This window comes from Anguilla rostrata, chromosome 18, assembly GCF_018555375.3.
Source record: "Anguilla rostrata isolate EN2019 chromosome 18, ASM1855537v3, whole genome shotgun sequence".
Classification (NCBI taxonomy): Eukaryota; Metazoa; Chordata; class Actinopteri; order Anguilliformes; family Anguillidae; genus Anguilla; species Anguilla rostrata.
This window is the reverse complement of record NC_057950.1, coordinates 4,279,914-4,291,739: the sequence shown is the minus strand read 5'-3', so window position 1 is coordinate 4,291,739 and position 11,826 is coordinate 4,279,914.

The window sequence follows — 11,826 nt, the reverse complement described above, 5'->3', positions numbered from 1 at the left end:
TTCACTAACTTTTCACAAAGTTTAGGTAAAATATTAAACTCCGACAGTGCTATAGAGAGAGATACTGTCATCCAAATAACGATTTAAACTATTGAGTAATCTTTGCAATTACATAACTATTCACAATATAACACATAACTATTACAATATATTAGCCTATGTGATTAGAATAAAAAAGTTTCTGTGGGCTGTAATAACTATAAAATCGTCCTTTAGGCTAGCTAAAACTATAGCTTAATAAATTGGTTCATCTAACCATCAATTTAATAAAGGAACTTTAAGAGTATTAAATGTAATGGAAATGTAAAAGTATTAATGTATGTAACTTGAAAAAACACATCAGGGAGTGCGAAATAAGATTTTAAATAGTTCAACTCAGGCCATTCGGACCTGCCCCTGTCTGTCTCTGCCTTTTTATTTATTTATTTATTTATTTATTTATTTATTTATTTATTTATTTATTTATTTATTTGTTTATTTTTTAGAAAAAAAATTGAACGTGGCATTATCACCGATCTGCGATGTATCATGGTATTTGGAACGAATTCAACGAAATCCTTCATTTTTGAAGAAAGAAAATAACTAATGCTGCCAATGTTCTTACAAGAACACAAGAATGCCCTAGTAAAAAAGTTACGTTTTACTTAATCGACTTTGATAGAGTCTTCTACCCCACTGATTACATATAAACTTTAATAGAATTCATATCACTGAAGTCAAAAGTTGATTTAACATTGAATATTTGGTTGTAAGTCTGACTGCAGTCGGTCATTAACGCATGGAAAATCTAGTGTTGTCTAACACGTTTAATTAAAGTATGGAGCGCATTTCAGATCTCCAGATATTATATACATGGATGTATTGGCCTAATTATGTTTGTATCATATTCTAAATATAGTTTTAAATGACATGAGAACTGTCACCGTTTTTCTCATTTTGTGTGTAAAAAGAGTTTGCTACTTTTCCACCAGTAACATTTTTTATTTGGTTTAATGATAATATTAATCCATGTGGATATGTAAGCTATTCAGTGATCGGTTGCTCACTGTGTGCACGGTGGAATTGATTTTTTATATTTGCAATTTTGCAATACATTGTATTGAAAAAGAATCTCACGTAGGCTAATTGAAATTCAAGTCTGGAGCGGAATCAGTGTGGACAATAAACAATCGCAAAGCGTTTAGGAACAGCAACCTAAAATGTATTCAAGGCAAATACAAATTGTGTCTAAAATTGTTTTCTGTGTTTGTATTATTGCATTTTATATCGTTTTGTTTGTCACGACAAACAATCGCTGCTTTTGATTTCCATCAATTTATTGTTATAGCCTAAAACTGAATATTTAATTGTCCCTTATTTCCTCGGTGCCTATAGGCTAGGTTTCCAGATAATTACGTTCTTTCCTGAAAAATACAGGGTTGTTCTATAGTGGCAAGCTGAGAGTTTTCCTATAGCATGATGCAGACTGTTACTTTATGTTTGAGCTCAACAGGTTAAAAGGGATATCAATAATTGGATGCTATACGAACGGAGCGGAGAAAGATTGGATTTTTAAAGCAACACTATCACACTAACTATTCAGTTGATTCATTGATTAATTAAATAATTATTGTTCTTATTTTCTGCATTTAGCCTATTACTATTATTGTTATTATTGTTGTTGTTGTTATTAGGCTACTAATGCTACTACTATCTTACTTTAAATCTATTTTATTTTATTTAATCACGTCCTATGTTTTGTGTTCGGCTGTCCTTTAAAATCGCCTGTCTCTTGGCGCTGCGTTGCTTACTAAATAGCTACAATTGCTTGACGACCTGCACATAGCCACGTTATTCATTTAAAAATAACTTTATTTAGTATTATCCTAATTCTTATTCAAAGAAGTTATATTTATCCGTATCGAACTTCACATTATACCATTTCTACTTAATGGCCTAAACATTATGGATCTGAATCAGATATAACTCACAGTGAACTGTCACCAGCCTATCATGTACCAGGTGTTAAAAAAGGATATGAATAAACATTATTTAGGTCATTAACAAAACACAGACGCTCTTTTTGTGCACTTGTTTAAAAATATGAGTCACGCAGTAACCGCAATCCTGTTCGTAAGAAAAATAACAGGAACACAGTTTTCTAATGCATAAAAATCTGCGCATATTGCTGTTCTGATGAGGGCTTGCGTTTTTATGAAATAAAAAACAATAACCATACCGCCTCAACTAACACCCAACTTAAATATTTCAACTACAATATTTATACCACTGGCTATTGGCTGTTTTATCTCTATGTTTCGTTTTGCGGCTGTTGTTAATTTAAGGCCTAGCCTATGCTTGTGATAGTTAAACTAAATGCCTCGATCGATGGTTGAGCTACGGTCCTTCAGAATGCAGCAAAGCTAAACCTCTTTTGTAAATCGTTTTCATGCTAAATTCACGGCCGGATTTTGAAATTTTCTCTTGCACTACATGACTGTGCACCTGCTCTGGATACGGTTTACTCCACCCCTTCCGTCCTCCAACCGCCACTGACTGACTGGCGGCTGGCTGGTCGCTGAGAGGTCTAGAGCGCCAAGGGGATGTATTTTGGCTTCAGCGACGTTATATATATATATATCTCAGACATGGACCACTGTGGGGCTGGGTTGACATTATTTACTTAACGTATAAATAGGCTATCAATTTAACTTTTATTATTTTATTAACGTATAAAATTCTAATCTTACTTTTATTATTTTATTTTATCGTTTGGTTGTCTTGGTCAGCCTGCCAAGGTGTGCGCATTTAACTGTCATATTGCAATTACAAAATTCAGTTGATAGTTTTCTCCCCTAGCAATAGTAGGCTATACATCGCCATTTTTTCTGGCATGCGAATAGAAAGAATAATATATATTTGTGTGCTTTTAGAGCAGTATATACGTAACTTACTGTAACTTAACTGTATATAAGCCCACTTACAGTTTGATGTTTGTATGTGTCAAGTCATTTATGGTAAATGTATAAGTTTGTTACACAAATATTTGGCAAATCACCGAAGCCATAGTTCTATAGGAAATAATGCAACGTGCGATTTTTTCAATAATTTTTTTAAACGTATTTATGCTGTACTATGAAAAGACTTTGCAGTGTTGTTTAAACACACACCACATATATCGTAAGATTTGAACACCGTGAGATTTGAGGCAACAAAAATGATGAATGAATATGTATTTTATATTCAGTTATATGCAAATATATAGTTATTTACGTTTTCTCTAAATAGGGTTAACATAATCTAGCCTACATCCCATCAGTTTCGTTCGGGGATCGCCCGGTCTTGAATAATTGATGTTAATCCTGGTAGGCTGCAATGTCGATATGAAATGTGTATTTTCATGTGCACCTGACTTAAAGGATGAAAGCATTCTCTGTTTTCGCTCTCTTAAAAAAAATTTAATCCTGAGTTTGTGACCTTAATCACTAAGGGTATACATTGAACTTTTGACCTTCGTTTTAAACCGTGTATGGGGATAATGGACTATCCTATCTGGCTCATAACTATATTGCAGCCCAGTGTTGATGTCACAAACACCATTATATAGCAATGCAAGTGCAAACGGCCTGTTAGCATTGGTCAGTTTCACCAGGGGTCCCGGAGTATTTCTTTACGCAAATGTAAACACTTCGTGTGTGTGCGCTCACGCGCGTGTTCGTGCAAAGGTGTTACATTTAGGCTATAGAAATGCATGTGTTTTGTAGTTTAAGGAAATGTATTTATTTATGTATTTGTTTATTTCTTTATGTATTTATTGCTTATGGTTTTATCTCCATCACACCCACTTAAGGGCCGAATAGGGGGCAGAGATTGGGATCATTCAAGTAAATTGTCCGGCGCTATTAGCCGAGTTAACAAGTTTCGGAAAAGTTTAAATTTCCGAAATATTTACTAAAAGCCATATATGTTAATGATCGTATGTCTATGCCTATATATTAATACCTTTGCGTTCCAAATGTATGAGTACAAAAGGTAATAAAACAGGCTAATGGATACATGGAAATAAATGATAAAATGAACATTTTAATCATTGCGGAATGTGAGCTTAGTTCAGTGAAGGCAAAAACGGGCTGATCTTTATTTTCGTTCCGTTAATTTGTTTATAAACTTTATAGGTTACTTTAAAAAAAATAAATATGTGCGATATTATCTCAGTCGGTTACACTTGGTGCCATTCGCCAAATGTTAATCCCTCATCGATCAAATATTTAAATGCGGCTGTTTTTGAAGACAGAATAATATTTGCGTCATGCTTAGTACACTTATATCTATGTCTTTAAAATAAAATTTAACGGAGAAAAATAAAGCAATAAAAGTGAGCGATGGCTTAAATTGTAGGCCTATGCGCTCTATTTATTCTTTAACCGTGTGCAATGTGTGAAAATGTATTCTGTGCTCATCTCATCTATTTGGAGTGTTTGAAAAATATTAAACATAACTTTCCATAGACTTAAGTATACTGCTTTAATCTATACATTTTTTCCCCTTTGACTGTGTGTGCGCGCGTGTGTTCGCTCGATCCGAACACGTTCTTTTCAAGATATTAGCAACATATCTTCACAGACGACATTATCCAATTTATCCCGACTAATTATTTATCTACTTTAATTGTTATATGCTTGTTTCCAGTCTTTGTTCCAATTTTTCTCATTATAGGCACAGACGCATAAAATGAACAGCACTTATCGCGGTAGTTAAATATTGCAAAACTAAAGGCTACGCGATTTATTCAACCATTCGTCGACCATGAACATGGCACAGAAACAATCTATTAACGTACCGTTTTCAAAGCACACAAAGCATACTTTTACATTCAGCTTTAAAACTCTTTAAAAATATTTTTTTCATTATAATCATAGCCATTCTATATAGCTCAGTTAAACAAAACTGTTATTATCATAATAAATGAAGTTACTTTTTATTCCACTACTTTCAAGTCTAGATCCATCCCCTAGTTTTTAACGTTGAGACACCGGATGCTGTTTATAATCCTGCCAAAACCTAGGCTACATATGCTTTTATGTATTTCAACAAAACATTTAAGCAAATATAGTCCACTCCTCCCTGTACGCGAATTAACAAATAGCCTGGTACAGGCGACGCTAAGCAGTGTTAAGGCAGCAATGCCGGATGAGCAGCGACACGGGCCGTGACGCCAGTGCATCAGCTCAAGCCTTTAGCCAGGGTTCACCGAAAGGGCAGCTTGCTCCAGGACAGGAAGTCACCGAGAGGGCACCAGCGTCAGCTACGTCACAGAATCGAGCGCGTTCATTGGCTTTCTGCCAGGTTGCGGCTCATGTGCAGATGCCAGTGACACAAATCATATCTGACACTATTAAAATCTGTCATACGGAAGTAAAGTCCATCTATATGATTCGCATAGAAAACAAACAATGAATGGTTTATTAACTCCAACTCGGGTGCGCGATATAATGTGCATAGGCTGTGTTTTTTTTCCTTCTCTTCCATGGGCTTGAGAACATTATCGGCAGGAGGTCTGTTCCAAGATTTAAGCAACATTACAGACCCCGAGAGCGGCAAAGCATGCGAGGGCCTCAGTACGGGTGTGCCAACGGTTTTAGCCTTCCGTGAACAGCACCAGCTTAATGATCATTAAGGTCATTAAGAGAGTGAGGAAAGTTCTGTATGACCTTATCTCACCTGTATTTCATCGCGATCTTACGTGGTCACCACCTCTTTTTTACGCGAACGAATTCCAGAATATCTTAAATTAAGAAATTATTATGTTTCGTCCAGAAAGCATGAATAATTCATTGCAAAGAACAAAGACATGTAAGTATCATTTAACTATGCAAATACGCGAGGTCACTCTAAAGTTCAAGCACTTGACGAGACTGAATGTTACGGCTGCCACCATCTGGACGTTACAAGGTCTCACAGTCACTCGTCTGCGCAATGAAGTCGCGGAGATCAAAATATAGACATGTTCTCTCATTATTTATCAAATTAGGTAAAGTGGCACTCTAAAAATCTCAATATTTTACGAACTGTAAAGCAGAACTTGTTTCAGATAAAGCAGAATTGTGTTTGCCAACACTATTTATTTATATTTTAATTTCGGTCAAACCTAAAAACACCGAACCCTTTATGTTCCGAGACAAATTATGTTCTCAGTGGGTAGTTTAAAGGGCACAAACAGCTATAAATTCATTTACAAATAATAAATAGATATTCTATAAGCTGATTCCTTATAAAATACTATTAAAACAGTCGGTGCTTTTAATTTGCGTTTACATTTTAGAGCAGTTCATGCAGCCGAATTATTGCGGTGGGCTATTTGCTGGCCATTACAAGGATCAGTAAAGTTTTATCACATGCTTATCACATGCCAAAGAAGCGATCAAGCTGAAGCTTCTGGAAGAGAAAATACCCATTTCATTAAGTCGATATTTAAAATGCAAGTGCGTGTTTGTGTGCAGCACGATCATAATGCACCTAAGCCAAAAAAAAAAAACAATGCCGTCTTGCCCAGTAGTGGTTAATAGGTCTCCCCCTCCCTCGTCATTGTAGTTTGCAGTGGGAACACTATTTTTAAAAAGTGGCCAGGCCTGACAAGGAGACGAGGCTTTTCAATACCCCGACCAGCTGGAAAGAGGAGTAATACTAAAAACCCATACTGGGAGAGACATGTGACCGGCAAAGGTCACCGCAGCCCCCCCCCCCCCCCCCATTAAGTTTCAGCGCTGTGCATGCTTTCTCTTTTTGACAAGTAACAACCACTATGTCGCGACTCAAGAGAATTTTGGTCTGGGGGCGACCAATTTGACGCAGATTCCTTGTCAGCTTTCCAGTTTATTTGGGCGGAGGCTATATATATATCTGTTAATGCATTTTTTTAAATGAACATTGGAAATAGTTTTGCTTTTAATTGTGACTAATCTCTGTTAGAAGAAACCAGGTGACTGGCTCGCTAGTCCATTTCATGAGCAGCTGTCCACAACTGACGAATTCAGGAGGAAGGGTAGTAAACTGTTGCGCTGTTTTCAGCCAGAAGTTCTAGTCCAGCAATGTTGTTGTAGTTAATTTCCATTTTGAGTTCTCATTTTTGTTTAAATATTATAGTCATGCTGAAGAGTATAAATCGTAACAAATAAACTCTCATTATCAATTTCAGTCTATCGAACCTTGCTTAACATCCACGGATCGTTCATTTACATTCACGCGTTTTAATTGTTTAACTAATCATCTTAAACAGCTTGCTAGGGGTCTCGGTGGGTCACACGAAGAAGTGCCATTTCTACCTAATTAGCGGGCCTCTTCCGAACCCTAAGCTGCCAGATGCAGACCTCGGCGAGCTTGGAGATTGTCACGTTTAATTGCCTCCAACCGCAGTGTTGTGTCTGTCATGTTTTCAAACTTAGCCAGGTGTTTGCTGAATGGGGCATTCGGGTCTTGAATAATTATTTTTATTCCTTCATTTCTTTTTAAATTAGTGTTGCCCGCAGATCCGTACAGAAAATATGCTTAACTTCTTGATATTTTATTAAGGTCAATGACAAATGCATTAAATAGGCCAATCCTCGCCGGCAGGGTTTCAGCCAGAGTGCACAGGCTAAATAGCTATTAGGCATTGGAATAAGTGGCTTTTCGGGTGGAAACGAAACGATGTGCATTCGAGTTGTATTATTCAATCTTTTAAATAACGCCAATCAGAAGGAAATTGGCTGCTTCTTCAGTTTCGAAGCATGAATTATGACCTTGCGTGGTAAAAATCCATTTAGTGTACTTTAATATGCAGCTTAGTGTACAATGGCACTTTCTTTTAAAAGTTGCAGTGACTACGGTTTACAGTGGCTAATTTTTATGAATGCGTTCGAATCCTTCTTTTATGAAACCAGTAGGCTACAGTTGGTTATACGCCATGAGAGTATGATAGGTGGCATTGGCCGCTTAATTCTTTTTTTAAATGTCCGTTTGGTTGTCAGTTGTTTCTAATGAGTATATTGACCTTAACCACTAAAAAATATGGATAGAGGCCTATAAGATAAACAGTTAAAATATTCGGGATAATTCTGTTTAGTAACTCAACCGTTAAAATTGATCTTTGGAACAGCCTACGGGCTATTTGTAGTTTAAGAACCATGTACCTAATTAACAGTGGCCAGTTTACCATATAAGCTAACATAGGGGAAATGCACAGTCGTGTAGGTTTGCATACACCCAATTAATTTTTTTTCCAATAATGCGGCACGTTAATCGTAAATACCGTTCAAATCGCCCAACAGAAGACAGCTCCATATTACTTCGCTCCAAAAGGCCGTTTGGTTATTGTGCCTTTCTGTTCAGTCGGCTAAATGAGCGTTAGTGCGTCCCGAGCCATTAAATCTGTTGAACCGGACGATAGGCCTGTCTTTCAAGTTAAGCATGTTCTTAGTGAAAGTGAGGAATTCCGTACTCGATTAAATTATTCGCAGACTGAATAAAACTTCAAGTAAGCAGGCACTTTCATAAAAACCCACAGGAGATATCGAATGTTCAAGGACCTTTTTGTTTATTCATTTATGCTTGAACGTCCTTCGCGCTCCACGTAGGACTATTGCACGTACCTCTTGATTCTCTGTAGGCGCGTAGGCTTATGTGTTTTATTTAATTGCGCATTTATTAAGCTCTCCCGTTTTAAAATGCACATTCACGACTCCGTTGAAAGGTCAAGAGGTGTACATAAGCATTAGATCCTGACGGTGACGAAGAAAGAATCGCCGAATAATTCAATAGACATTTCACACCAAAGGCGACCAGGTAACCGATCGGTTTTATTTCCTAGTGCAGTTAAAACCTGGATACAAGCTCGACCTGTCCGTGAACTCTCTGGTGGCTTAGGAGAGTGACTTAAACAAGATCTTCTGGACTCACTAAGCCAAATCCTAAGAGTGTGCTTTACAAAAAACCTTTAATCCCCCTGTTTTATACGTGCCGAAGTCAATTGTGGACGGAAGTAGGTCTTGGACCTTGTATTCTAAATGTTAGTAAGCTATCCGAGAGCATATAAGCGTTTATCAGTCCTTATACCCGACTGGAAAAAATGTTTGACCTTATTTAACGAATAGGAGATCACAACCGTTATGACAGAGTAAGTTTGCATCAGTTGTATAATATATTCAACCACTGTTTGATAAAGACCGGACTGGTCAAATCCACAGTTATTCGCAGTAGTTAATGTTTTTGTAGGCCTAGGAGATGATGGTCGCAAATATCTTCTGCTGGGCCATGGTTTTAAAACTACCATTATCCGCGCAGAATTCTCGCTTTAGTTATGTCGAGGTAGTATAAATAAAGTTTTAGCTTCCGCAGAACGTCATACTTACACTCAGCAACACATGCGTATTAGACGTTTATCTTTGATCGCCGTGTTGTAGGCCTATTTCATCGCTTTGGAGTGCAATCCACATATCGTGTAATTGGGTATTCTGTAGCGGCACAGGCTTAGTTATTCAATTGAATTATTATGTTTCTTATGTCATTTTTCCCATTGCGTATTCTTTTAGTTTGAATTTACTGTGCAGCAGAACGATTTTCTAAATATGGACCTGTTAATTTTATTAATGTAATGCGTTAGAAAAAACTGTCCCAAATTGAATTTTCCGAACATCTGAACTCCTTCCACGTGTTGACGGAAATTAATATTTGCTTCCATCTTCCACCTGCGCGCGTGCACCTGTGTGTAGCCTGTCTGTCGCTTAATTGTACAATTGTATGGCTAGCATATGTAATTATTTTGTTATCCCATACAGGACATAACATTTGTTCTGAGGTGTCTCTGACGCACAACAGCCCATGGCCTGGTGGGGTGTGTATAAAAAGACGACCACGTGTCGAACAAGCTCCGGGGAGAGCATTGTTGTGAATAACTGATGTTGCAGCAATAGCATTTTTCCACGTTTGTTGTGTTTTCATAAAGTAAACACTCCAAATGTATAAGAAAAGAATCGGTGGGCTTCAAAAACGCTCCCCTTTCATTTTTGCTTAACCAATGCCCCCGTGGAGAGAAAATTGGGAGTTCTTTAAGTGCAATGCATAACAATTCTTTTCCTGTAATTATGCACTGAAAGGAAATGAAATCATCACAAAGAAACAGTGCATTGTTCGCTGGCGCCATTTTAATGATTCTTGGATAATACCAATAAGTGTAGTTTTTATCCATTTCAATAGGATGACTGGTGAAGTACATTAGGGGTAGCCGCTGTGTGAGTCTTTAATGTGCGGTCTCAATCACAACGTAGTTGAGCCGCTGTTTTGGGCGAACATCTCGCCGTGATCATGAGAAAAGGCCAGCAAACAAAAGAAGAGAATTCATAGAGAGAAAGCAAAATGTTTTTTTTTTTTTTTTTGTGTATGTATGATTTGAAATAAGCCATAATTATACAGTTATTATCGATATATACCAGAGGTTTAAATACATGTGAAGATGAGAGGTTATTTTTTGCCCTACTGTACTGACCTGCCCCCTTGTGGATGGAAGGAGTAGTCATAGTATTTATTATTATTATTATTATTATTATTATTATTATTATTATTATTATTCAATCCAAAACAAATACGTATTTTACCCAGATCTGCAATACATCATTTGATGAATGACTTTGGCCTGGTGTCATTAGCCTTTCTCAGAACATTTCATGTACACACAATTTTATTTAAAGTTATTTAAAAGAACAACAGATATCAGAGCAACGGTCTTAAATGAGTTAAGCTGTGACTTGGATTTAATTACACTAAAAATGTAAGAATGTATGTGTAGCATGATCGTATACGATGTGGCAAATCCTAACATAAATACTGTGAATACTGAACAAATCAATCAAACTGTTATAACCAGAGAAAAATAACAGTAATTCCCAGACAGTTATAGTACTTCACTGTTCACAATTCAGTAAAAGCTCCTTTTTTTACTGTGTGAAACCACTGAATGGCCTACTTTTGTCCAAAAGATAATTTGGTGCAGGATATATTTCTTCTTTTAAAAAAAAGCCATACAACTGTCTTTCAGTTTGGGTATGGAGTAATTTCATATCAAGTGGTAAAGTTATCAGTTCCATTGTCGGGGTACTTAGAAGAGATGGCATGGTTATTGGAAGCCAGACAAAGACTCTAAGCCCTAAAAAGTCCCATAATTACAATATGTGTCAAAACACTGGCTAGATCAATTGTCAAATTACCATGTTGAGCTGCAGCTCAATATTGCTCCAAATATTCCAGAGGCATTTATGAGGGGTGAGTATTAGAATCACAAACACAAAACAACTTAGGGAGAACTTAACAGCCTATTTCTTTGAAAAAAAAAAGTTAATGTTTTCCAGTGTAATGTTCAAGTCTGTCATAAATTCAATGATCGGTATTACCGCGATTCCCTCGTAACTTGATCATCAATATGGAAGCAGAGAAAATCGAGATAACAAAGAAGAATAATTTTCACACTCTCTATCGTGCCAGTTTTATGGTTGTTCATACAGTATAGACTGCAAGTCCCGATCTCTTTTCTGCATGGTTAGAAGTATACTCACGCTCAATGGGCCTCATTCACAAAACGTGTACGGTCACATTTGATTGTTAACTGTGTGTAAGAACGCTTGCAAGAACATTTCGGCATTCATAATTTATTTCTTATCTGTATTTGTTCATGGCTATTTCCTTATGCTAATCACATAAACAGGATTGCACATAAAATTTACAAACAGTTAGCATTACATTACATTTATTTGGCAGATGCTTTTATCCAAAGCGATGTGCATTTCATGGTCATAAGCCGCGTTTCCACCAAAATTACCC